This window comes from Balaenoptera borealis (genome assembly GCF_965194805.1).
Source record: "Balaenoptera borealis genome assembly, chromosome: 1".
Taxonomy (NCBI): domain Eukaryota; kingdom Metazoa; phylum Chordata; class Mammalia; order Artiodactyla; family Balaenopteridae; genus Balaenoptera; species Balaenoptera borealis.
Genome location: NC_138860.1, coordinates 53,008,272 through 53,034,525, shown reverse-complemented (window position 1 = coordinate 53,034,525; position 26,254 = coordinate 53,008,272). Strand labels below are relative to the sequence as shown.

Here is a 26,254-nt window from a genome sequence, read left to right as displayed (position 1 = left end):
AAATGCATCATGGCCCCTGGCATCCCAATTCTCCATGCCATTGTAGTCACAATGCTCCATGGCTCTTGTCATCACAATGCTACATGACCCCTTTCATGAAAATGCTCCATGATCACTTTAATCACAATGCTCCATGACGTGTTTCGTCCCAATGCTCCATGACCCCTGTCTCAAAAATGCTCCATGGTCCTTGTCATCACAATGCTCCATGACACCTGTCATCAAAAAGCCTCATGACTCCTGACATCACCATTCTCCATGACTCTTGTCATCACAAGGTTCCATGCCCGTGGCATCACAATGCTCCATGATTTTGTCATCACAGTACTCCATGGCCTTTGTCATCACAATGCTCCATGACACTTGTCATCATAATGCTTACATGACCCTTGTCATCACAATGCTCCATGGCTCTTGTCATCACTATGCTCAATGAGCCCTTTCATCACAATGCTCCATGACCACTTTCATCACAATGCTACATGACACCTTCCATCACTTGAGCTGGAAACCTACCTCCATGAGTTCTGGCAAGCGATGCACCAGCTCCGCTCCCAGGAGTGTGCGGGCGCAGGGCTGCAGGCAAGGGGCGGGGAGGGCCCGGACTCTCCTGTGGTCCTCAGGCAGGCCATCGACAAGGAATTCTTCCGCTGATGTCAACCCTCACGTGGCAACACCCTCGGTGTCAGTTTCCATCATCAAACCCCATGCACTGGGCGTGTAAACAACGGAAGTGGATATCCTCGAGACCGTGGAGGCAGGAAGCCCCAGATGAAGCAGTCACGACTGAGTCCCTGCATGTTAAATACATGTATTCAAGAGTTGCCTTTATAAAAGACAAAAGAAAAGAAAGGCACGTTGCCTGTGACTCTGGTGACAGCCGGTTATGAGAACCAGAGGCTACGTTATGGGGCCGGGAGCGCTGCACCCTGTGAGGTCCTGGGGCTGCTGCCAGTCACGGTGGAGGCTCAGCAAGTCCCAGTGACTTCCCCACGGGGGGTTACCCAACTGAGCTTCTTGGGCCAGGACCCAGTGCTCGTTCCGTTTACCTGCGGTCAGCCGTTCGTCCTGAGAGCGATGCACTCACAGGCTGCACCGGAGCGCCTGGGGACACTTTACTGAGCTGTGCAGCCGTCACTACTTACCTGTTTTTGAACATTTCCCTCAGCCCAAAAATGTCCCTCACGCCCTTTGTTATCATTCCCTCCCCTCCACTGCCCCTGACAACCAGGAATAAACTCTGACTCTGTGGATCTACCTGTTCTGGACGGTTCCCCGCAGTGGGTTCACACCCTGTGTGTCCTTCTGTGTCTGACTTCTCTCGCTGAGTATCGTGTTCTCAGGGTGCATCCACGTGGCAGCGAGTGTCAGGGCTTCACACCTTTGCGTGGCTGAGGGCCAGAAAAAAGTCAAATGATAATTAATGCACACTGCCTGTGAATCTGGAGACAGCCTGTGATGAGAACGTGAGGGTAGGCATTGAGGCCAGGAAAGCCGCACCCTGTGAGGCGCTGGTTTTGCTGTCAGTCTCGGTGGAGGTTCAACAATTCCAAGTGACTTCTCCACGGGGTGGGGGTGGGGGTCCCCAGCTGAGCGTCTGGGCCCGGGACCCAGTGCTTGTTCAGTCTTCCGGTGGTCAGCCCTTCGTCCTGAGAGTGATGCTCTCACAGGCTGCACCAGACCGCGTGGGGACAATTTACTGAGCTTTGCAGCCATCACTATTGCCCTGTTTTGGAACATTTCCCTCACCCTAAAAATGTCCTTCAAGCCCTTACTTATCATTCCCTCCCCTCCCCTGCCCCTGACAGCAAGAAACCCACTCTGACTCTGTGGATCTACCTGTTTTGGACGTTTCCCCTCAGTGGGGTCACACCCTGTGTGTCCTTCTGTGTCTGACTTCTCTCGCTGAGCACCGTGTTCTGAGGGTGCATCCACGTGGCAGAGAGTGTCACGGCTTCACACCTTTGTGTGGCTTAGGGCCAGAAAAAATACAAACGAAAAGAAAAGCACGTTGCCTGCGACTCTGGTGACAGCCGGTGATGAGAAGCAGAGGCTAGGCTCTGGGGACGGGAGTGCCACGCCCTGAGACGCCCTGGGAATTTTGCCAGTCTCGGTGGTGGCTCAGCAAGTCCCAGGGACTTACCCACGGAGGGGTGTCCAGCTTAGCGTCTGGGCCCACGACCCAGTGATCGTTCAGTCTTCCTGCGGTCAGCTCTTCGTCCTGAGAGCGAGGCTCTCACAGGCTGCACCGGAGCGCGAGGGGACACTTTACTGAGCTGTGCAGCCATTACTACTGCCTTGTTTTGAAACATTTCCCTCACCCCAAAAATCTCCCTCACGCCCTTAGTTATCATTCCCTCCCCTCCCCTGCCCCTGACAACCGGGAACCCACTAGGACTCTGTGGATCTACCTGTTCTGGACGTTTCCCCTCAGTGGGGTCACACCCTGTGTGTCCTACTGTGTCTGACTTCTCCCGCTGAGCATCGTGTTCTCAGGGTGCATCCACGTGGCAGAGAATGTCTCGGCTTCACACCTTTGCGTGGCTTAGGGCCAGAAAAAAGACAAACGAAAAGAAAAGCACGTTGCCTGCAACTCTAGAGAAAGCCGGTGTTGAGAACCAGAGGCTAGGCCCTTGGGTCAGGAGCACTGTGCCCAGTTTGGCCCTGGGTCTGCTGGCAGTCTCGGTGGAGGCACAGCAAGTCCCAGGGACAACCCCACGGGGGAGTCTGAAGCTGAGCATCTGGGCTGAAGACCCAGGGCTTGTTCAGTCTTCCTGCGGTCAGCCCTTCGTCCTGAGAGCGATGCTCTCACAGGCTGCACCGGAGAACGTGGGGACACTTTACTGAGCTGTGCAGCCAACACTACTAACTTGTTTTAGAATATTTCCCTCACCCCAAAAATGTTCCTCACGCCCTTAGTTTTTATTCCCTCCCCTCCCCTGCCCCTGCTACCAGGAACCACGTCTGACTCTGTAGATCTACCTGTTCTGGACGTTTCCCCGCAGTGGGGTCACACCCTGTGTGTCCTTCTGTGTCTGACTTCTCTCGCTGAGTATCGTGTTCTCAGGTTTCATCCACGTGGCTGCGAGTGTCAGGGCTTCACACCTTTGCATGGCTGAGGGCGGGATAAAGGCAAATGAAAAGAAAAGCACGTTGCCTGCAACTCTGGTGACAGCTGGTGATGAGAACCAGAGGCTAGGCTCTGGGGCCCGGAACGCCACGCCCTGCAAGGCCCTGGGGCTGCTGCCAGTCTCGGTGGAGGCTCAGCAATTCCCAGTGACTTACCCACGGAGGGGCCCCCACCTGAGGGTATGTGCCTAGGACCCAGTGCTCGTTCAGTTCTCCTGCAGTCAGCCCTTCGTCCGGAGAGCGATGTTCTCACAGGCTGCACCGGTGTGCGAGGGGACAGTTTACTGAGCTGTGCAGCCGTCACTACTGCCCTGTTTAGGAACATTTCCCTCACCCCAAAAATGTCCCTCACGCCCTAATTTATCATTCCCTCCCCTCCCCTGCCCCTGACAACTAGGAAACCATTCTGACTCTGTGGATCTACCTTTTCTGGACGTTTCCCATCAGTGGGATCACAACCTGTGTGTCCTACTGTGTGTGACTGCTCTCGCTGAGCATGGTGTTCTCAGGGTCCATTCACTTGGCAGCGAGTGTCAGGGCTTCACACCTTAGCGTGGCTGAGGGACTGAAAAATTCAAATGAAAGGAAAGGCACGTTGCCAGCGACTCAGGTGACAGCCGCTGATGAGAACCAGAGGGTAGGCTATGGGGCAGGGAGCGTCTCGCCTTGTGAGGCCCTGGGGCTGCTGCCAGTCTCAGTGGAGGCTCAGCAAGTCCCAGTGACTTCCCCACGGGGAGGACCCCAGCTGAGCGTCTGGGCCCGGTACCGAGTGCTCGTTAAGTCTTCCTGCGGTCAGCCATTCATCCTGAGAGCGATGCTCTCACAGGCTGCACCGGAACACGTGGGGACACTTTACTGAGCTGTGCAGCCGTCACTACTAACCTGTTTTGGAACATTTCCCTCACCCCAAAAATGTCCCCTCACGCCCTTAGTTATTATTCCCTCCCCTCCTCTGCCACTGACAACCAGGAACCAACTCTGACTCTGTGGATCTACCTATTCTGGGCGTTTCCCCTCAGTGGAATCACAACCTGTGTGTCCTACTGTGTGTGACTGCTCTCACTGAGCATGGTGTTCTCAGGGTCCATTCACTTGGCAACGAGTGTCAGGGCTTCACAACTTAGCGTGGCTGAGGGACTGAAAAATTCAAATGAAAAGAAAGGCACGTTGCCTGCGACTCAGGTGACAGCCTGTGATGAGAACCAGAGGGTAGGCTATGGGGCAGGGAGCGTCCTGCCTTGTGAGGCCCTGGGGCTGCTGCCAGACTCAGTGGAGGCTCAGCAAGTCCAAGTGACTTCCCACAGGGGGGACCCCAGCTGAGCGTCTGGGCCCGGGACCCAGTGCTCGTTCAGTCTTCCTGTGGTCAGCCCTTCGTCCTGAGAGCGATGCTCTCACAGGCTGCAACGGATCGCATGGGGACACTTTACTGAGCTGTGCAGCCGTCACTACTAACGTGTTTTGGAACATTTCCCTCATCCCAAAAATGTCCCTCACGCCCTTAGTTATCATTCCCTCCCCTCCTCTACCCCTGATAACCAGGAACCAACTCTGACTCTGTGGATCTACCTGTTCTGGGCGTTTCCCCTCAGTGGGTTCACACCCTGTGTGTCCTTCTGTGTCTGACTTTTCCTGCGGAGCATCGTGTTCTCAGGGTGCATCCACGTGGCAGCGAGTGTCAGGGCTTCACACCTTTGCGTGGCTGAGGGCTGGATAAAAGACAAATGAAAAGAAAGGCACGTTGCCTGCGACTCTGGTGACAACTGGTGATGAGAAACAGAGTCTAGGCTCTGGGCACTGGAGCGACGTGCCTTGTGAGGCCCTGGGGCTGCTGCCAGTCTCGGTGGAGGCTCAGCAAGTCCCAGTGACTTACCCACGGAGGGGTCCCCAGCTAAGTGTCTGGGCCCAGGACCCAGTGCTAGTTCAGTCTTCCTGTGGTCAGCCATTCTTCCTGCGCTCAGCCCTTCATCCTGAGAGCGATGCTGTCAGAGGCTGCCCCGTAGTGCGTGAGGACACTTTACTGAGCTGTGCAGCCGTCTCTATTGCCCTGTTTTGGAACATTTCCCTCACCCCAAAAATGTTCCTCACGCCCTTAGTTATCATTCACTCCCCTCCCCTGCCCCTAACAACCAGGAAACCACTCTGACTCTGTGTATCTAACTGTTTTGGACGTTTCCCCTCAGTGGGGTCACACCCTGTGTGTCCTTCTGTGTCTGAATTCTCTTGCTGAGCATCGTGTTCTCAGGGTTCATCCACGTGGCAGAGAGTGTCATGGCTTCACACCTTTGCATGGCTTAGGGCTAGAAAAAAGACAAATGAAAAGAAAAGCACGTTGCCTGTGACTCTAGAGAAACCCGGTGTTGAGAACCAGAGGCCAGGCTCTGTGGCCGTTAGCGATGCACCCTGTGAGGCCCTGGGTCTGCTGCCAGTCTCGGTGGAGGCACAGCAAGTCCCAGGGACATACCCACGGGGGAGTCTCCAGCTGAGCGTCTTGGCACAAGACCCATTGCTTGTTCAGTCTTCCTGTGGTCAGCCCTTCGTCCTGAGAGCGATGCTCTCACAGGCTGCACCGGAGCGCGTGGGGACATTTTACTGAGCTGTGCAGCCGTCACTTCTAACCTGTTTTGGAAAATTTCCCTCACACCAAAAATGTCCCTCATGCCCTAGGTTATCAATCCCTCCCCTCCCCTGCGCCTGACAACCAAGAACCACCTCTGACTCTGTAGATCTACCTGTTCTGGACGTTTCTGCTCAGTGGGTTCACACCCTGTGTGTCCTTCTGTGTCTGACTTCTCTCGCTGTGCATCGTGTTCTCAGGGTGCATCCACGTAGCAGCGAGTGTCAGGACTTCACACCTTTGGGTGGCTGCGGGCGGGAAAAAAGACAAATGAAAAGAAAGGAACGTTGCCTGTGACTGTGCTGACAGCCGGTGAAGAGAAACAGAGGCTAGGCCCTGGGGACGGGAGCGCCACGACCTGTGAGGCCCTGGGGCTGCTGCCAGTCTCGGTGGAGGCTCAGCAATACGAGTGACTTACCCACGAGTGGACCCCACCTGAGCACCTGGGCCCAGGACCCAGTGCTCGTTCAGTCTTCTTGCAGTCAGCCGTTAATCCCTAGAAAGATCCTCTCATAGGCTGCACCGGAGCACGTGGGGACATTTTATTGAGCTGTGCAGCCATCACTACTGCCCTGTTTTGGAACATTTCCCTCACCCCAGAAATGTCCCTCACTCCCTTAGTTATTATTCCCTCCCCACCCCTGCCTCTGACAACCAGGAACCCACTCTGACTCTGTGGATCTACCTGTTCTGGGCGTTTCCCCTCAGTGGGGTCACACCCTGTGTGATCTTCTGTGTCTGACTTCTCTCCCTTAGCATCGTGTTCCCAGGGTGCATCCACGTGGCAGCGTGTGTCAGGGCTTCACACCTTAGCATGGCTGAGGGCTGGAAAAAAGTCACATGAAAAGAAAGGAACGTTGCTGGCGACTCTGCTGACAGCCTGTGATGAGAACGAGAGAGTAGGATCCGGGGCCGGGAGAGGCGCGACCTGTGAGGCCCTGGGGCTGCTGCCAATCTCGGTGGAGGCTCAGCATTCAGAGTGACTTACCCACGGGGGGGTCCCCAGTTGAGCATCTGGTCCCGGGACCCAGTACTCGTTCAGTCTTCCTGTGGTCAGCCCTTCGTCCTGAGAACGATGCTCTCACAGGCTGCCCCGGAGCGCGTGGGGACACTTTACTGAGCTGTGCATCTGTCACTACTAACCTGTTTTGGAACATTTCCCTCACCCCAAAAATGTCCTTCCTAACCTTAGTTATCATTCCCTCCCCTCCCCTGCCCACGAAAACCAGGAACCAACTCTGACTCTGTGGATCTACCTGTTCTGGACGTTTCCCCTCTGTGGGTTCACACCCCGTGTTTCCTTCTGTGTGTGACTTCTCCCGCTGAGCATCGTGTTCTCAGCCTGCATCCACGTGGCAGTGAGTGTCAGGGATTCACACCTTTGCGTGGCTGAAGGCCAGAAAAAAGACAATCGAAAAGAAAAGGAGGTTGCCTGCGAGTCTGGTGACATCCGGTGATGAGAACCAGAGGCTAGGCTCTGGGGCCGGGAGCACCATGCCCTGCAAGGCCCTGAGGCTGCTGCCAGTCTCGGTGGAGGCTCAGCAACTCCCAGTGACTTACCCAAGGAGGAGTCCCCACCTGGGCATCTGGGCCCAGGACCCAGTGCTCGTTCAGTCTTCCTGCGGTCAGCCCTTTGTCCTGAGAGCGAAGTTCTCACAAGCTGCACCGTTGCACGAGGGGACACTTTACTGAGCTGTGCAGCCATTACTACTGCCCTGCTTTGGAACATTTCCCTCACCCCGAAAATGTCCCTCAGGCCCTTAGTTATCACTCCCTACCCTCCACTGCCCCTGACAACCAGGAACCCACTCTGACTCTGTGGATGTACCTGTTCTGGACGTTTTCCCTCAGTGGGTTCACACCCTGTGTGTCTTTCTGTGTGTGAATTCTCCCACTTAGCATCGTGTTCTTAGGTTGCATCCATATGGCATCTAATGTGAGGGCTTCGTACCTTTGCGTGGCTGAGCGCCGGAAAAAGCACAAACGAAAAGAAAGGCACGTTGCCTGTGACTCTGCTGACATCTGGTGATACAAAACAGAGGCTAGGGACCGGGGCCCGGAGCGCTGCGCCCTGCGAGGCCCTGGGGCTCCTGCCAGTCTAAGTGGAGGCTCAGCAAGTCCCAGTGACTTACCCACGGAGGGGTCCCCATCTGAGCGTCTGGGCCCAGGATCCAGTGTTAGTTCAGTCTTTCTGCGGTCAGCCCTTCTTCCTGCGGTCAGCCCATCGTTCTGAGAGCGATCCTCTCACAGGCTGCCCCGGAGCACTTGGGGACACTTTACTGAGCTGTGCAGCCGTCACTTCTAATCTCTTTTGGAACATTTCCCTCATGCCACAAGTGTCCCTCACGCCCTTAGTTATCATTCCCTCCACTCCCCTGCCCCTGACAACCAGGAACCACCTCTGACTCTGTAGATCTACCTGTTCTGGACGTTTCCACTCAGTTGGTTCACACCCTGTGTGTCCTTCAGTGTCTGACTTCTATGGCTGAGCATCGTGTTCTCAGGTTGCATCCACGTGGCAGTGAGAGTCAGGAATTAACAGCTTTGCATGGCTGAGGGCTGGAAAAAAGTCAAATGAAAAGAAAGGAACGTTGCTGGCGACTCTGGTGACAGCCTGTGATGGGAACCAGAGGGTAGGCTCTTGGGCCGGGAGAGCCGCAACCTGTGAGGCCCTGGGGCTGCTGCCAATCTCGGTGGAGGCTCAGCATTCAGAGTGACGTACCCACGGGGGGGTCCCCAGTTGAGCATCTGGTCCCGGGACCCAGTACTCGTTCAGTCTTCTTGTGGTCAGCCCTTCGTCCTGAGGAAGATGCTATCACAGGCAGCTCCGGTGCGCGAGGGGACAGTTTACTGAGCTGTGCAGCCGTCACTACTAACCTGTTTTGGAACATTTCCCTCACCCCAAAAATGTCCCTCACGCCCTTAGTTATCATTCCCTCCCCACCCCTGCCCCTGAAAACCAGGAACAAACTCTGAATCTGTGGATCTATCTGTTCTGGACGTTTCCCCTCAGTGGGTTCACACCATGTGTGTAGTCCTGCGACTGACTTCTCCCGCTGAGCATCGTGTTCTCAAGGTGCATCCATTTGGCAGCGAATGTAATGGGTTCATACCTTTGTGTGGCTGAGCGACGGAAAAAACCCAAACGAAAAGAAAGTCACGTTGCCTGCGACTCTGGTGACAGCCAGTGATGAGAACCAGAGGCTAGGCTCTGAGGTCGGGATAGCTGCGCCCTGCGAGGCCCTGGGGCTCCTGCCAGTCTCAGTGGAGGCTCAGCAAGTCCCAGTGACATACCCACGGAGAGGTCCCCATCTGAGCGTCTGGGCCCAGGATCCAGTGTTAGTTCAGTCTTTCTGCGGTCAGCCCTTCTTCCTGCGGTCAGCCCATCGTTCTGAGAGCGATCCTCTCACAGGCTGCCCCGGAGCACTTGGGAACACTTTACTGAGCTGTGCAGCCGTCACTTCTAACCTGATTTGGAACATTTCCCTCATGCCAAAAGTGTCCCTCACGCCCTTAGTTATCATTCCCTCCCCTCCTCTGCCCCTGACAACCAGGAACCACCTCTGACTCTGTAGATCTATCTGTTCTGGACGTTTCCACTCAGTTGGTTCAAACCCTTTGTGTCCTTCAGTGTCTGACTTCTCTCGCTGAGCATCATGTTCTCAGTGTGCATCCACGTGGCAGCGAGTGTCAGGACTTCACACCTTTGCGTGGCTGAGGGTCGGAAATAAGACAAATGAAAAGAAAGGAACGTTGCCTGCAACTCTGGTGACAGACGGTGATGAGAAACAGAGGATAGGCTCTAGGAACGGGAGCGCCACGCCCTGTGAGGCCCTGGGGCTGCTGCCAGTCTCGGTAGAGGCTCAACAATCTGAGTGACTTATACATGGAGGGATCCCCAGCTGAGTGTCTGGGCCCAGGACCCAGTGCTCGCTCAGTCTTACTGCAGTCAGCCCTTCGTCCTGAGAGCGATGCTCTCACAGGCTGCACCGGTGCACGAGGGGACACGTTACTAAGCTGTGCAGCCGTCACTACTGCCCTGTTTTGGAACATTACCGTCACCCAAAAATGTTCCTCAGGCCCTTAGTTATCATTCCCTCCACTCCACTGCCCCTGACAACCAGGAACCCACTCTGACTCTGTGGATGTATCTGCTCTGGATGTTTCCCGTCAGTTGGCTCACACCCTGTGTGTCCCTCTGTGTCTGACTTCTGTCGCTGAGCATCGTGTTCTCAGGGTGCATCCACGTGGCATCGAGTGTCAGGGCTTCACACCTTTGCGTGGCTGAGGGCTGGATAAAAGACAAATGAAAAGAAAGGTACTTTGCCTGCGACTGTGGTGACAACCGGTGATGAGAAACAGAGGCTAGGCTCTGGGGACGGGAGCGACGTGCCCTGTGAGGTCTTGGGGTTGCTGCCAGTCTCAGTGGAGGCTCAGGAAGTCCAAGTGACTTACCCACGAAGGGGTCCACAGCTGACTGTCTGGGTCCAGTACCCAGTGCTAGTTCAGTCTTACTGCGGTCTGCCCATCATCCTGCGGTCAGTTCTTCGTCCTGAGAGCGATGCTCTCACAGGCTGCACCGGAAGGCTTGTGGACACTTTACTGAGCTGTGCAGCCGTCACTACTGCCCTGTTTTGGAACATTTCCCTCACCCCAAAAATGTCCCTCACGCCCTTAGTTATCATTCCCTCCCCTCCCCTGCCCCTGAAAACCAGGAACCAACTCTGAATCTGTGGATCTACCTGTTCTGGACGTTTACCCTCAGTGGGTTCACACCATGTGTGTAGTTCTCTCTCTGACTTCACCCGCTGAGCATCGTGTTCTCAGGGTGCATCCACGTGGCAGCGAATGTGAGGGCTTCATACCTTTGTGTGGCTGAGGGCCGGAACAAAAACACAAACGAAAAGAAAGGCACGTTGCCTGCGACTCTGGTGACAGCCTGTGATGAGAACCAGAGGCTAGGCTCTGAGGTCGGGAGAGCTGCGCCCTGCGAGGCCCTGGGGCTGCTGCCAGTCTCAGTAGAGGCTCAGCAAGTCCCAGTGACTTACCCATGGAGGAGTACCCAGCTGCGTGTCTGGGCCCAGGACCCAGTGCTAGTTCATTCTTCCTGCGGTCAGCCCTTCTTCCTGCGGTCAGCCCTTCGTTCGGAGAGCGAACCTCTCACAGGCACTCCCGGAGCACGTGGGGACAATTTACTGAGCTGTGCAGCCGTCACTACTGCCATGTTTGGGAACATTTCTGTCACCCAAAAATGCCCCTCATGCCCTAAGTTATCATTCCCTCCCCTCCCCTGCCTCTGACAACCAGGAACCACGTCTGACTCTCTAGATCTACCTGTTCTGGACGTTTCTGCTCAGTGGGTTCACACCCTGTGTGTCCTTCTGTGTCTTACTTCTCTCACTGAGCATCGTGTTCTCAGGGTGCATCCACGTGGCAGCGAGTGTCAGGAATTCTCACCTTTGCGTGGCTGAGGGCTGGATAAAAGACAAATGAAAAGAAAGGAACGTTGCCTGCAACTGTGGTGACAGCCGGTGATGAGAAACAGAGGCTAGGCCATGGGGACGGGAGCGCCACACCCTGTGAGTCCCTGGGGCTGCTGCCAGTCTTGGTGGAGGCTCAGCAATCCGAGTGACTTACCGACGGGGGGGGGTCCCCAGCTGAGCATTTGTGCTGAGGACCCAGTGCTCGTTCAGTCTTCCTGTGGTCAGCCCATCGTCCCTAGAACGATCCTCTCAAAGGCTCCATCGGAGCACGTGTGGACACGTTACTGAGCTGTGCAGCAGTCACTACTAACCTGTTTTGGAACAGTTCCCTCACCCCAAAAATGTCCCTCACGCACTTAGTTATCATTCCCTCCCCTCCCCTGCCCCTGACAACCAGGAACCCACTCTGACTCTGTGGATCTACCTGTTCTCGACGTTTCCCCTCAATGGGGTCACATCCTTTGTGTCCTTCTGTGTCTTACTTCTCTCGCTGAGCATCGTGTTCTCAGGGTGCATCCACGTGGCAGCGAGTGTCAGGGCTTCACACCTTAGCATGGCTGAAGGCCGGAAAAGAGTCCAATGAAAAGAAAGCAACGTTGCCTGCGACTCTGGTGACAGCTGGTGATGAGAAACAGATGCTAGGCCCTGGGGATGGGAGATCCGCGCCCTGTGAGGCCTTGGGGCTGCTGCCAGTCTCGGTGGAGGCTCAGCATTCAGAGTGACTTACCCACGGGGGGGTCCCCAGTTGAGCATCTGGTCCCGGGACCCAGTGCTCGTTGAGTCTTCCTGCGGTCAGCCCTTCATCCTGAGAGCGATGCTCTCACAGGCTGCCCCGTGCACGAGGCGACACTTTACTGAGCTGTGCAGCCGTTACTACTGCCCTGTTTTGGAACATTTCCCTCACCCCAAAAATGTCCCTCATGCCCTAAGTTATCATTCCCTCCCCTCCGCTGCCCCTGACAACCAGGAATCACCTCTGACTCTGTAGATCTACCTGTTCTGGACGTTTCCGCTCAGTGATTTCACACCCTGTGTCCTTCTGTGTCTGACTTCTCTCGCTGAGCATCGTGTTCTCAGGGTGCATCCACGTGGCAGCTAGTGTCAGGGCTTCACACCTTTGCGTGGCTGAGGGCTGGATAAAAGACAAATGAAAAGAAACGTACGTTGCCTGCGACTGTGGTGACAACCGGTGATGAGAAACAGAGGCTAGGCTCTGGGGACGGGAGCAACGTGCCCTGTGAGGTCTTGGGGTTGCTGCCAGTCTCAGTGGAGGCTCAGGAAGTCCAAGTGACTTACCCACGCAGTGGTCCACAGCTGACTGTCTGGGTCCAGTACCCAGTGCTAGTTCAGTCTTACTGCGGTCTGCCCATCATCCTGCGGTCAGCTCTTCGTCCTGAGAGCGATGCTCTCACAGGCTGCACCGGAAGGCTTGTGGACACTTTACTGAGCTGTGCAGCCGTCACTACTGCCCTGTTTTGGAACATTTACCTCTCCCCAAAAATGTCCCTGACGCCCTTAGTTATCATTCCCTCCCCTCCCCTGCCACTGAATACCAAGAACCCACTCTGATTCTGTGGTTCTACCTGTTCTGGACTTTTGCCCTCAGTGGGGTAACACCCTGTGTCCTTCTCTGTCTGACTTCTCTCGCTGAACATCATGTTCTCAGGGTGCATCCACGTGGCAGCGAGTGTCAGGGCTTCACACCTTTGCGTGGCTGAGGGCTGGATAAAAGACAAATGAAAAGAAAGGCACGTTGCCTGCGACTGTGGTGACAGCCGGTGATGTGAAGCGGAGGCTAGGTTCTGGGGATGGGAGCGCCGTGCCCTGTGAGGCCCTGGGGCTGCTGCCAGTCTCGTTGGAGGCTCAACAAGTCCCAGTGACTTACCCACGGAGGGATCCCCAGCTGAGCATCTGGGCCCAGGATCCAGTGCTCGTTCAGTCTTCCTGCGGTCAGCCCTTCGTCCCTAGAATGATCGTCTCAAAGGCTGCACCAGATCGTATGCGGTCACTTTACTGAGCTGTGCAGCCTTCACTACTAACCTGTTTTGGAACATTTCCCTCACCCAAAAAATGTCCCTCAGGCCCTTAGTTATCATTCCTTCCCAACCCCTGCCCTTGCAAACCAGAAACAAACTCTGACTCTGTGGATCTACCTGTTCTGGACGTTTCCCCTCAGTGTGTTCACACCCTTTGTGTATTTCTGTGTCTGACTTCTCCCACTGAGCATCGTGTTCTCAGGGTGCATCCACGTGGCAGCGAATGTGAGGGCTTCATACCTTTGTGTGGCTGAGTGCCGGAAAAAATACAAACGAAAAGAAAGGCACATTGCCTGCGACTCTGGTGACAGCCGGTGGTGAGAACCGGAGGCTAGGCTCTGGGGCCGGGAGCGCTGCACCCTGCGAGGTCCTGGGGCTTCTGCCCGTCTAAGTGGAGGCTCAGCAAGTCCCAGTGACGTACCCACGGAGGGGTCCCCAGCTGAGCATCTGGACCCGTTACGCAGTGCTCATTCATTCTTCCTGCTGTCAGCCCTTCGTCCTGAGAGCGATGCTCTCACAGGCTGCACCGGTGCGCGAGGGAACACTTTACTGAGCTGTGCAGCCCTTACTACTGCCCAGCTTTAGAACATTTCCTTCACCCCAAAAATATCCCTAACGCCCTTAGTTATAACTCCCTCCCCTCCACTGCCCCTGACAACCAGGAACCCACTCTGACTCTGGTATCTACGTGTTTTGGACGTTTCCCCTCCGTGGGGTTACAACCTGTGTGTCCTTCTGTGTCTGACTTCTCCCGCTGAGCATCGTGTTCTCAGGGTGTATCCACGTGACAGCCAGTGTCAGCGCTTCACACCTTTGCATGGCTGAGGGCCAGAAAAAAGTCAAGTGAAAAGAAACGCACTTTGCCTGCGAATCTGTAGACAGCCTGTGATGAGAACCAGAGGGTAGGCTCTGGGGCCGGGAGCGCTGCACCCTGCGAGGTCCTGGGGCTGCTGCCAGTCTAAGTGGAGGTTCAGCAATTCCCAGTGACTTCTCCACGGGGGGAGGGTGTCCCCAGATGAGCGTCTGGGCCCAGGACCCATGGCTCAATCAGTCTTCCTGCAGTCAGACCTTCGTCCTGAGAGTGATGCTCTCACATGCTGCACCAGAGCACGTGGGAACACTTTACTGAGGTGTGCAGCCGTCACTACTGCCCTGTTTTGGAACACTTCCCTCACCCCAAAAATGTCCGTCACGCCTTTAGTTATCATTCCCTCCCCTCCCCTGCCCCTGACAACCAGGAACCACGTCTGACTCTGTAGATCTACCTGTTCTGGGCTTTTCCCCTCAGTGGGTTCATACCTTGTGTGTCCTTCTGTGTGACTTCTCCCGCTAAGCATCGTGTACTCAGGGTGCATCCACGTGGCTGCGAGTGTCAGGGCTTCACACCTTTGTGCGGCTGAGGGCTGGATAAAAGACAAATGAAAAGAAAGGCATGTTGCTTGCGACTGTGGTGACAGCCGGTGATGAGAAACAGAGGCTAGGCCCTAGGGACGGGAGAGCCGCGACCTATGAGGCCCTGGGGCTGCTGCCTGTCTCAGTGTAGGCTCAGCAAATCCCAGTGACTTCCCCACGGGGGAGACCCCAGCTGATCGTCTGGGCCCGGGACCCAGTGCTCGTTCAGTCTTCCTGTGGTCAGCCCTTTGTCCTGAGACCGATGCTCTCACAGGCTGCACCAGAGCACGTGGCGACACTTTACTGAGCTATGCAGCTGTCACTACTGCCCGTTTTGGAACATTTCCCTCACCCAAATAATGTCCCTCACACCGTTAGTTATCATTCCTTCCCCCCCCCCCCTTCCCCTGTGAACCAGAAACCCATTCTGACTCTGTGGATCTACCTGTTCTGGACGTTTCCCTTCAGTGGGGTCACACCCTGTGTGTCCTTCTGTGTCTGACTTTTCTCGCTGAGCATCATGTTCTCAGGGTGCATCCACGTGGCAGCGAGTGTCAGGGCTTCACACCTTTGTGAGGCTGAGGGCCGGAAAAAAGACAAACGAAAAGAAAGGCACGTTTCCTGTGTCTCTGGTGACAGCTGGTGATGAGAACCTGAGGGAAGGCTCTGGGGCCGGGAGCGTCGTGCCCTGTGAAGCCCTGGCACTGCTGCCTGTCTTGGTGGGGCACGGGCAACGCCATCCCCCAGGACCTGCTGGGCAAGCTTATCAAGTCCTGGCTGGCCAACCCTGGTGCGGCCGGGCTGAAGAAATGGAAAGGGGTTCCCGGACCGCCAGGCTGGAAAGCGCGGCCTGGACACAGTTCCAGTCCCCCGTCTCCTTCCTCCCACCCTCCATGCCTCTTCCACCTGTGCCCGATCATCCTGGCCACGTTGGACCAGGCCCTGCACATGCAGACGCCCTTGTACCCGGCCCAGGAGAATGCCCGCCTCTGTGAGGAGATCCTCGGGGTCCCAGCCACGCCAGGTATTCAAATGCATGCCGGGCCCACCTTAGCGGTCGGTTGGCGGCTACTGCCCAGGTCAAGAGGATCCTCTGGTGGTGTGTGAAGGGGTACCGACTGACGGGCTCTGGCCGAGGCCCGCTGACCTCTGGCCTCTTCCTGCCTGGGTTCCTGGGCTGGTCCCTTCAGCTGTGGCCCTTGGAGTCCAAGGGTGGGTTGGGCCTATCTGCACGTGCTTTCTGGAGAGCCTGGAAGAGGCAGGAGAGGGCTTCATACCCCGGACAGAATGCGTCGACGAGGTTTGCCCGTATATGTCAGTGCGGTGTGGAGACTCAGCTCACTCCCTCGTGAGCGCTTTAACCTGTGCTCTCCCCGTGCTGGAGGGCGAGCCCTGATTCATCCCTCGGAGCCTCGGGCAGCTGTCCTTGTAAGAGGCTTAGGGGTGAACCCTCGTGAGCTTCAGCAGAAAGTTGGCAAATATTGCTTTGTTTCCCTCCACTGAGTTGCCTGCAAGGTCCCCGTTTTCTAGAAGGGTTGGGCCAATACTCCCTCTAGTGGCAGGGGACTCAGACAGGGCTGCTTTGAGGCCCCCGCTCTGGGGAACGGGCATGGCGCGGCCAGGGGGCCGGGTAGGAGCCTCTCCGTGTGTGTCCCAGGGACCCACCTGCCTGCGACCTTCGGCCACCTGGCAGGAAGCTACGACGCCCATTCCTATGGCTACCTGTGCAGTGAGGTGTACACTGCGGACATGTTCCACACACTTTTCAAGCAGGATGGCGTCCTGAGTGGCAAGGTGAGAGGCCGGCCTGCTGTGCAGACTAACACGGAGGCCCTTGGCCTGGGCCTAGATGCTTGTGCCACCCACCTGGGACTGCCAGGCTCTGAGGGCCCTGCCCTGGACCCCCTGCTCCCCTGCCCTTTGTTGAGTCACAGCAGAGGTGGCCACACCCACACCCTCAGTGAAGGGGGTGCTCCACCCTCCTGCAGCCCCGCCCCCTCTCGTCAGGTTGCCATGGACTACAGAAGCTGCATTCTGAGGCCAGGGGGCTCCGAGGATGCCAAGGGCATGGTGAAGCTCTTCCTGGGTTGTGACCCCACACAGGACGCCTTCCTCCTGAGCAAAGGGCTGCAGGTTGAGGGCTGCAGGCCGCCCGCCTGCTGACGGCATGGGGTTTTGCCCACCCAGGCAGGCTGGGTGCCTTAGCGCCCCGTCGGGGTCGGGGAGGGGCCATGTGTCCTCCCAGCCCCTGAGTCCCCAGTGGCCGGCCTAGGCCAAAAGTCTCCACCTGGAAGTGTCTGGAGAGCCTGGCATCAAGGCTCCCCCTTGTTGCACTAATGCAATCCCTTCCTGGGGAGCTTTCCTGGTAACAAAACGGTTCTTTGAAAACGCAGCCATTAATAAAAAGACTCTACCCCTGGTCTCTGCCTGCCGTCCCTTCCACCACAGGAGTGGTATGGGGGCTGTCACACTGCGGGGAGTTCTGACCTTGGTCGGGGATAAGCCCTGGGGCCGTGGTGATGTGTCTTGGTCACTGGGAGATGGCTGAGCTCTGCACTGAGTTCAGACGGGGATGGTGCCCCACACCCCGGCTGGGCAGGCCCTCCAGTGAGGGGGTGTCAGTTTCCTGCTGGCCTCTCGCCCATCACTGTTTGGCATCTCGGGGGCTGTGATTGGCTGGAGCTGGTTCTGGCAGTGGGCACAGCTGCGGGAAGCCCGGCTGTGGCTCTCCCTGTCCCCGTGTCCTGTCCTCCTGCTCACGGCCAGACGGCTGGCTCCCTCTGGTCAACGGCAGCTGCTGAAGTCTGGACCACGGCAAGGGGCCATCTTCCTGGGTCCTAGCGATTCTTCCCAAAGGACTTAGGGATGTGTTTTGGTGGCAGTAGGAACTCAGAGGGGGTGCTGCACCACTGGAGCAGTAGGGTGGTTCTGGACCATCCCGTGTGTCCTTCCCTGGCCTTTGAGCTACTTGGGAGCCCTGCCTCCAGCCCTTCGCCCCCACAAAGGATGCCAGGCAGTGGAGCGAGGGTGCGGGTGGCACCCTGACCTTCTCCCCGTGGCCCAGGCGGGCAGGCCGTGCCACACTCTGTCCTCCCCTCAGCTTGCCCGCCCGTTCTCACCCACCCTAGGCCAGTCAGTTGTGGACCATGCTGTGATGTCTGCCCTTCTGCAGACCCGGCTCAGCTCCCTGCACCCACTTCTGTGCCTTCTGTGTTCTGGGCTGGTCGCAGGCCCAGAGCCGGTGGGCAGGCACCCTGTGGTTGGGAGGGCTGTCCGTGTGAATTCCCTGGGGCTTGAAAAGGAGCACAGTCGGCCTTCCATCAGGCACCTCTCAATGGATATGGAAGGGGCGTGTCAGGGCCTGGGGGCTGCTCGTCTTCCCATGCACTGAGCCCCCACATGGTCCCCGTGCAAAATCCAGGTGTGGCGTTGGCACCCCAGCCGTGTGCCAGGCAGTCCGCGGCGGGCGCCGCAGGCCTCGGCCTGGTGGGCCACAGGGTTCCCGAGCGGCAGGTCAGGACTGAGAGGGTGAGGCCTTTCCCTGGGTCCAGGGCCCAGACTGACGCCGGCTGGAGGCCCCTCCACTCACTGCCCTCACCCCTCAGCCCCTGCCCTCATGTGAGCCCCCAGGGCTGAGCTCAGGTGTTGGATGCCCAGGCTCCCCGGCAGCCCAGCCCGTTCCCAGTCCTCCACGGTCACTGAAGGACTTGGAAACAGGTTGCCCCACAGAGACTGCTGTTCTCCGAGCCCTGGGCAGGGGGAAGGGAGGACGGGCACAGGGCCCTGCAGGGTTGTGGTCGCTGGGGCAGCCGGAGCAGCTCCACACAGTAAGTAAGAGCATCTCACCAAAAACAGTGCGTTTCTCCAGCCGCCCTCGGACCTGAGCTCAAGTCCTGGGGCAGGAAGGGGCAGCAATGCAACTGTTAGCTGTCACTGGGGGTCGACTGTGGTCCAATGCCACCTCTTAGATCCTCCCCCATCCCCTTCTGGGGTTGCGACCGGACCCCTGCCAATCGGGTTCTCACTCCTCCCCATCTCCTATGCCTGCTCCATGAAGGTGGAAGGAACACATTTTTAAAAAGGTTGGAGCCTGGGCTTCCCTCGTGGCACAGTGGTTAAGAATCCGCCTGCCAATGCAGGGGACAAGGGTTCAAGCCCTGGTCCGGGAAGTTCCCACACGCCGCGGAGCAATGAAGCCCGTGAGCCACCACTACTGGGCCTGCGCTCTAGCATGCAAAAGCCACAACTACTGAGTCCTCATGCCCCAACTACTGAAGACCACGTGCCTAGAGCCCATGATCCGCAACAAGAGAAGCCACCGCAATGAGAAACCCACGCACCGCAACGAAGAATAGCCCCCACTCACCGCAACTGGAGAAAGCACGAACGCAGCAAGGAAGACCCAACACAGCCAAAAATAAATAAATAAAATAAATAAATAAATTTAACAAAATCATATTAAATACCTATTAATGAGATTTTTAAAAATAGTCAGTTAGTTAGTTAATTGTGCCGGCTCTTAGTTGCCACAGGCCAGCTCCTTAGTTGTGGTAATGAGATATTTTATATTCTTTTTTGTTCCTGAACAAAGGCCTCAGAATCCAGTATCTATTTGATAATGCTCACAGCATAGCTCAGCATGGAATAGCCACATTGGTTTTCTTTGGCTGCTATGTACCAAACAGTCTTTTGTACTGTTTTACCAAATGCATGTATTTAATACCTGTTTTAAAAAACATAGTGAGATCTCAAAACTTTAAATTGACTAAAGTAAGATTCTCTCTGTAGTACTACTTATTTGATCAACACCACCTGATAACACCAGTGTGGTGCACTGAGCCTTACTCTAGCATATCGGGATAAACCCTGTTTTGACAAGTGTTCATCCTCCAAGTCCCCAAGGCCTCTCACACACTGCCAGTGAAACTGCTTCCTGCTTGGGAAAGAGTGCCCCATTTCGTTTCTTTAGAAGCTTGAAGGCTATGTAAGCCCTCCGAAAGGTTAAAGGGCAAAGAACAACTCTAAAACTGGCACATTTGTTGAAAAAAAAAGACTTGTCAACATTACAAGAGCCAGCTTGCTTTCACTTGTGACACGTTTTCTTAGGAGGCAAGGGATGTGGCCATGTGAGTTGGACAAGCTGTTTCCCTCTGTCTCAGTGTCCCACCTGTGAGTGGGTAGTCTGACTAAACTTAATTACAGACATCTGAATAAGGATCATGAACAGTGGCATCTAATTTCCAAAATAAACACAGGAGAATGAGTATGTCTTTTACAACAGGACGTCAAGTCTACCTCAAAGATATTGGTAGCCTTGAGTCCATTGCTTCTCACTGAGTGTAACTGTGCCCCCCAGGGGACATCTGGGAAAGTCTGAAGGTGATTTTGGTTGTCACAACTGGGAGGAGAGAGAGGGAATGTTACGGGCACCTAGTGAGTAGAGGTCAGGACCTTGCTAAACACTCTACGATGCACAGGACTCACACACCACAGCAAAGGTTTATCTGGCCCCAAAAGTCAGTGCCTTGGTTGAGAAACCCTGCCTTAGAGAAAACCACGGATACTCATCTTTAGCAGGTAACAGGGCATTTACTACCCACCTGTAAACCTACAGACTTCCCGACTTACACAGCTAATCCTGTGGCAGAAATGAAATAGATAGCGTGTGACCATCTGGTATTATCTAGGTTTGCCCCTCAAGTCACATGGGACAGTGCTAGAGACTGACATTTTCTATATTGGAGGTCTTTGGCAAGCCACCAGTTTTCTAACCTAAAAAGTCTAAGCAGCATTATTACAATACACATAATAACACGAAAATTCTGCTTTTACAGAGAAATTAGATGTGGGATAGGAGCTTATCTGACATCAGAAGCAAATGCTTTGAACACATCACATCTGCTGGTTCGACTGTCAAATGTTGACAGCTGGAGACACAGGAAGGTAGACAGGAGAGAACAGACCAAAGTTATGGGCCTGCTGAGTCCTCGGGTCTAACCATAATACACTTCGTACTGCCCTGGGTCCAGGGATGTTTTCTAACACCCTCTCATCGAAAGACAAAGGAGAAGCCACAATGAGACGGTTGGAGGGGCACAATCAGAGTAAAATCAAATCCCATAACTGGTGGGTGGGTGACTCACAGACTGGCGAACACTTACACCACAGAAGTCCGCCCACTGGAGTGAAGGTTCTGAGCCCCACGTCAGGGTTCCCAACCTGGGGGTCCGGCAACGGGAGGAGGAATTCATAGAGAATCAGACGTTGAAGCCTAGTAGGAATTGATTGCAGGACTTCTACAGGACTGGGGGAAATAGAGACCCCACTCTTGGAAGGCGCACACAAAATAGTGTGTGCATCGGGACCCAGGGGAAGGAGCAGTGACCCCGGGGAAGACTGAACCAGACCTACCTGCTAGTGTTGGAAGGTCTCTGGCAGAGGCGGGGGATGGCTCTGTTTCACCGTGGGGAGAAGGACACTGGCAGCAGAAGTTCTGGGAAGTATTCCTTGGCGTGAGCCCTCCCAGAGTCTGTCATTAGCCCCACCAAAGAGTCCAGGTAGGCTCCAGTGTTGGGTTGCCTCAGGCAAAACAACCAACAGGGAGGGAACCCAGCCCCACCCATCAACAGTCAAGTGGATTAAAGTTTTACTGAGCTCTGACCATCACAGCAACAGTCAGCTCTACCCACCACCAGAGCCTCCCATCAAGCCTCTTAGATAGCCTCAACCACCAGAGGGCAGACAGCAGAATCAAGAAAAACTATAATCCTGCAGCCTGTGGGAAAAAAACCACATTCACAGAAAGATAGACAAGATGAAAAGGCAGAGGGCTACATACCAGATGAAGGAACAAGATAAAACCCCAGAAAAACAGCTAAATGAAGTGGAGATAGGCAATCTTCCAGAAGAAGAATTCAGAATAATGATAGTGAAGATCATCCAGGACCTCGGAATAAGAATGGAGGCAAAGATCGAGAAGATGCAAAAAATGTTTAACAAAGACCTAGAAGAATTAAAGAACAAACAAACAGAGATGAACAATACAATAACTGAAATGAAAACTACACTAGAAGGAATCAATAGCAGAATAACTGAGGCAGAAGAATGGATAAGTGACCTGGAAGACAGAATGGTGGAATTCACTGCTGCGGAACAGACTAAAGAAAAAAGAATGAAAAGAAATGAAGACAGCCTAAGAGACCTCTGGGACAACATTAAACACAACAACATTCGCATTATAGGGGTCCCAGAAGGAGAAGAGAGAGAGAAAGGACCAAAGAAAATATTTGAAGAGATTATAATCGAAAACTTCCCTAACATGGGAAAGGAAATAACCACCCAAGTCCAGGAAACGCAGCAAGTCCCATACAGGATAAACCCAAGGAGAAACACGCCGAGACACATAATAATCAAATTAGCAAAAATTAAAGACAAAGAAAAATTATTGAAAGCAGCAAGGGAAAAACGACAAATAACATACAAGGGAACTCCCATAAGGTTAACAGCTGATTTCTCAGCAGAAACTCTACAAGCCAGAAGGGAGTGGCCTGATATACTTAAAGTGATGAAAGGGAAGAACCTACAACCAAGATTACTCTACCTGGCAAGGATCTCATTCAGATTTGATGGAGAAATCAAAAGCTTTACAGACAAGCAAAAGCTAAGAGAATTCAGCACCACCAAACCAGCTCTACAACAAATGTTAAAGGAACTTCTCTAAGTGGGAAACACAAGAGAAGAAAAGGACCTACAAAAACAAACCCAAAACAATTAAGAAAATGGTCATAGGAACATACATATTGATAATTACCTTAAACATGAATGGATTAAATGCTCCAACCAAAAGACACAGGCTTGCTGAATGGATACAAAAACAATATCCATATATATGCTGTCTACAAGAGACCCACTTCAGACCTAGGGACACATACAGACTGAAAGTGAGGGGATGGAAAAAGATATTCCATGCAAATGGAAATCAAAAGAAAGCTGGAGTAGCTATGCTCATATCAGATAAAATAGAGAATTTAAAATAAAGAATGTTACAAGAGACAAGGAAGGACACTACATAATGATCAAGGGATCAATCCAAGAAGAAGATATAACAATTATAAATATATATGCACCCAACATAGGAGCACCTCAATACATAAGGCAACTGCTAACAGCTATAAAAGAGGAAATTGACAGTAACACAATAATAGTGGGGGACTTTAACACCTTACTTACACCAATGGACAGATCATCCAAAATGAAAATAATTAAGGAAACAGAAGCTTTAAATGACACAATAGTCCATACAGATTAAATTGATATTTATAGGACATTCCATCCAAAAACAGCAGATTACACTTTCTTCTCAAGTGCGCACGGAACATTCTCCAGGATAGATCACATCTTGGGTCACAAATCAAGCCTCAGTAAATTTAAGCAAATTGAAATCATATCAAGCATCTTTTCTGACCACAATGCTATGAGATTAGAAATGAATTACTGGGAAAAAAACGTAAAAAACACAAACACATGGAGGCTAAACAATACGTTACTAAATAACCAAGAGATCACTGAAGAAATCAAAGAGGAAATCAAAAAATACCTAGAGAAAAATGACAATGAAAACGTGACGATCCAAAACCTATGGGATGCAGCAAAAGCAGTTCTAAGAGGGAAGTTTATAGCTATACAAGCCTACCTAAAGAAACAAGAAAAATCTCAAGTAAACACTCTAACCTTACACCTAAAGGAACTAGAGAAAGAAGAACAAACAAAACCCAATGTTAGCAGAAGGAAAGAAATCATAAAGATCAGAGCAGAAAGAAATGAAATAGAAACAAAGAAAACAATAGCAAAGATCAATAAAACTAAAAGCTGGTTCTTTGAGAAGGTCAACACAATTGATAAGCCATTAGCCAGACTCATCAAGAAAAAGAGGGAGAGGACTCAAATCAATAAAATTAGAAATGAAAAAGGAGAAGTTACAATAGACACCGCAGAAATACAAAACATCCTAAGAGACTACTAAAAGCAACTCTATGCCAATAAAATGGACAACCTGGAAGAAATGGACAAATTCTTAGAAAGGTATAACCTTCCAAGGCTGAACCAGGAAGAAACAGAAAATATGAACAGACAAATCACAAGTAATGAAATTGAAACTGTGATTAAAAATCTTCCAACAAACAAAAGTCCAGGACCAGATGGCTTCACAGGTGCATTCTATCAAACATTTAGAGAAGAGCTAACACCCATCCTTCTCAAACTTTTCCAAAAAATTGCAGAGGAAGGAACACTCCCAAACTCATTCTATGAGGCCACCATCACCCTGATACCAAAACCAGACAAAGATACTACAAAAAAAGAAAATTACAGACCAATATCACTGATGAATATAGATGCAAAAAATCCTCCACAAAATACTGGCAAACAGAATCCAACAACATTTTAAAAGTATCATACACCACAATCAAGTGGGATTTATCCCAGGGATGCAAGGATTCTTCAATGTATGCAAATCAATCAATGTGATACACCATATTAACAAATTGAAGAATAAAAACCATATGATCATCTCAATAGATGCAGAAAAAGCTTTTGACAAAATTCAACACACATTTATGATAAAAAACTCTCCAGAAAGTGGGCATAGAGGGAACTTTCCTCAACATAATAAAGGCCATATATGACAAACCCACAGCAAACATCATTCTCAATGGTGAAAAACTGGAAGCATTTCCTCTAAGATCAGGAAGGAGACAAGGATGTCTATTCCCACCACTATTATTCAGCATAGTTTTGGAAGTCCTAGCCAAGGCAATCAGAGAAGAAAAAGAAATAAACGGAATACAAATTGGAAAAGAAGAAGTAAAACTGTCACTGTTTGCAGATGACATGATACTATACATAGAGAATCCTAAAAATTCCACCAGAAAACTACTAGAGCTAATCAATGAATTTGGTAAAGTAGCAGGATACAAAATTAATGCACAGAAATCTCTTGCATTTCTATACACCAATGATGAAAAATATGAAAGAGAAACTATGGAAACACTCCCATTTACCATTGCAACATAAAGAATAAAATACCTAGGAATAAACCTACCTAGGGAGACAAAAGACCTGTATGCAGAAAACTATAAGACACTGATGAAAGAAATTAAAGATGATACCAACAGGTGGAGAGATATACCATGTTCTTGGATTGGAAAAATCAATATTGTGAACATGACTATACTACCCAAAGCAATCTACAGATTCAATGCAATCCCTATCAAATTACCAATGGCATTTTTTACGAAGCTAGAACAAATCATCTTAAAATTTGTATGGAGAAACAAAAGACCCCGAATAGCCAAAGCAGTCTTGAGGGAAAAAAACGGAGCTGGATGAATCAGACTCCCTGACTTCAGACTATACTACAAAGCTACAGTAATCAAGACAATATGGTACTGGCACAAAAACAGAAACATAGATCAATAGAACAAGATAGAAAGCCCAGCGATAAACCCACACACGTATGGTCAATTAAACTATGACAAAGGAGGCAAAGATATACAATGGAGAAAAGACAGTCTCTTCAATAAATGGTGCTGGGAAATCTGGACAGCTACATGTAAAAGAATGAAATTAGAATATTCCCTAACACCATACACAGAAATAAACTCAAAATGGATTAGAGACCTAAATGTAACACTGGACACTATAAAACTCTTAGACGAAAACATAGGAAGAACACTCTTTGACATAAATCACAGCAAGATCTTTTTTGATCCACCTCCTAGAGTAATGGAAATAAAAACAAAAATAAACAAATTGGACCTAATGAAACTTCAAAGCTTTTGCACAGCAAAGGAAACCATAAACAAGACGAAAAGGCAACCCTCAGAATGGGAGAAAATATTTGCACACTAATCAACAGACAAAGCATTACTCTCCAAAATATATAAACAGTTCATTCAGCTCAATATTAGAGAAACAAACACCCCAATCCAAAAATGGGCAGAAGGCCTAAATAGACATTTCTCCAAAGAAGACATACAGACGGCCACGAAGCACATGAAAAACTGATCAACATCACTAATTATTAGAGAAATGCAAATCAAAACTACAATGAGATATCACCTCACAACATTTAGAATGGGCATCATCAGAAAATCTGCAAACAACAAATGCTGGAGAGGGTGTGGAGAAAATGGAACCCTCTTGCACTGTTGGTGGGAATGTAAATTGATACAGCCACTATGGAGAACAATATGGAGGTTCCTTAAAAAACTAAAAATAGAATTACCATATGACCCAGCAATCCCACTACTGGGCATATACCCAGATAAAACCGTAATTCAAAAAGACACATACACTTGAATGTTCGTTGCAGCACTATTTACAATAGCCAGGTCATGGAAGCAACCTAAATGCCCATCAACAGACGAATGGATAAAGAAGCTGTGGTACATATATACAATGGAATATTACTCAACCATAAAAAGGAACGAAATTGGGTCATTTTATGAGATGTGGATGGATCGAGAGACTGTCATACAGAGTGAAGTAAGTCAGAAAGAGAAAAACAAATATCGTATATTAACACATGTATGTGGAACCTA

At 52.0% G+C, this 26,254-nt stretch overlaps 1 long non-coding RNA gene across 7 annotated transcripts in view; it reads right to left on the bottom strand.

Moving 5' to 3' along the window:
• LOC309635808 overlaps window positions 1-26,254 on the bottom strand; it is a 44,071-nt gene that overhangs the window by 10,999 nt on the left and 6,818 nt on the right. The gene's annotated exons all lie outside the window — the stretch shown is intronic.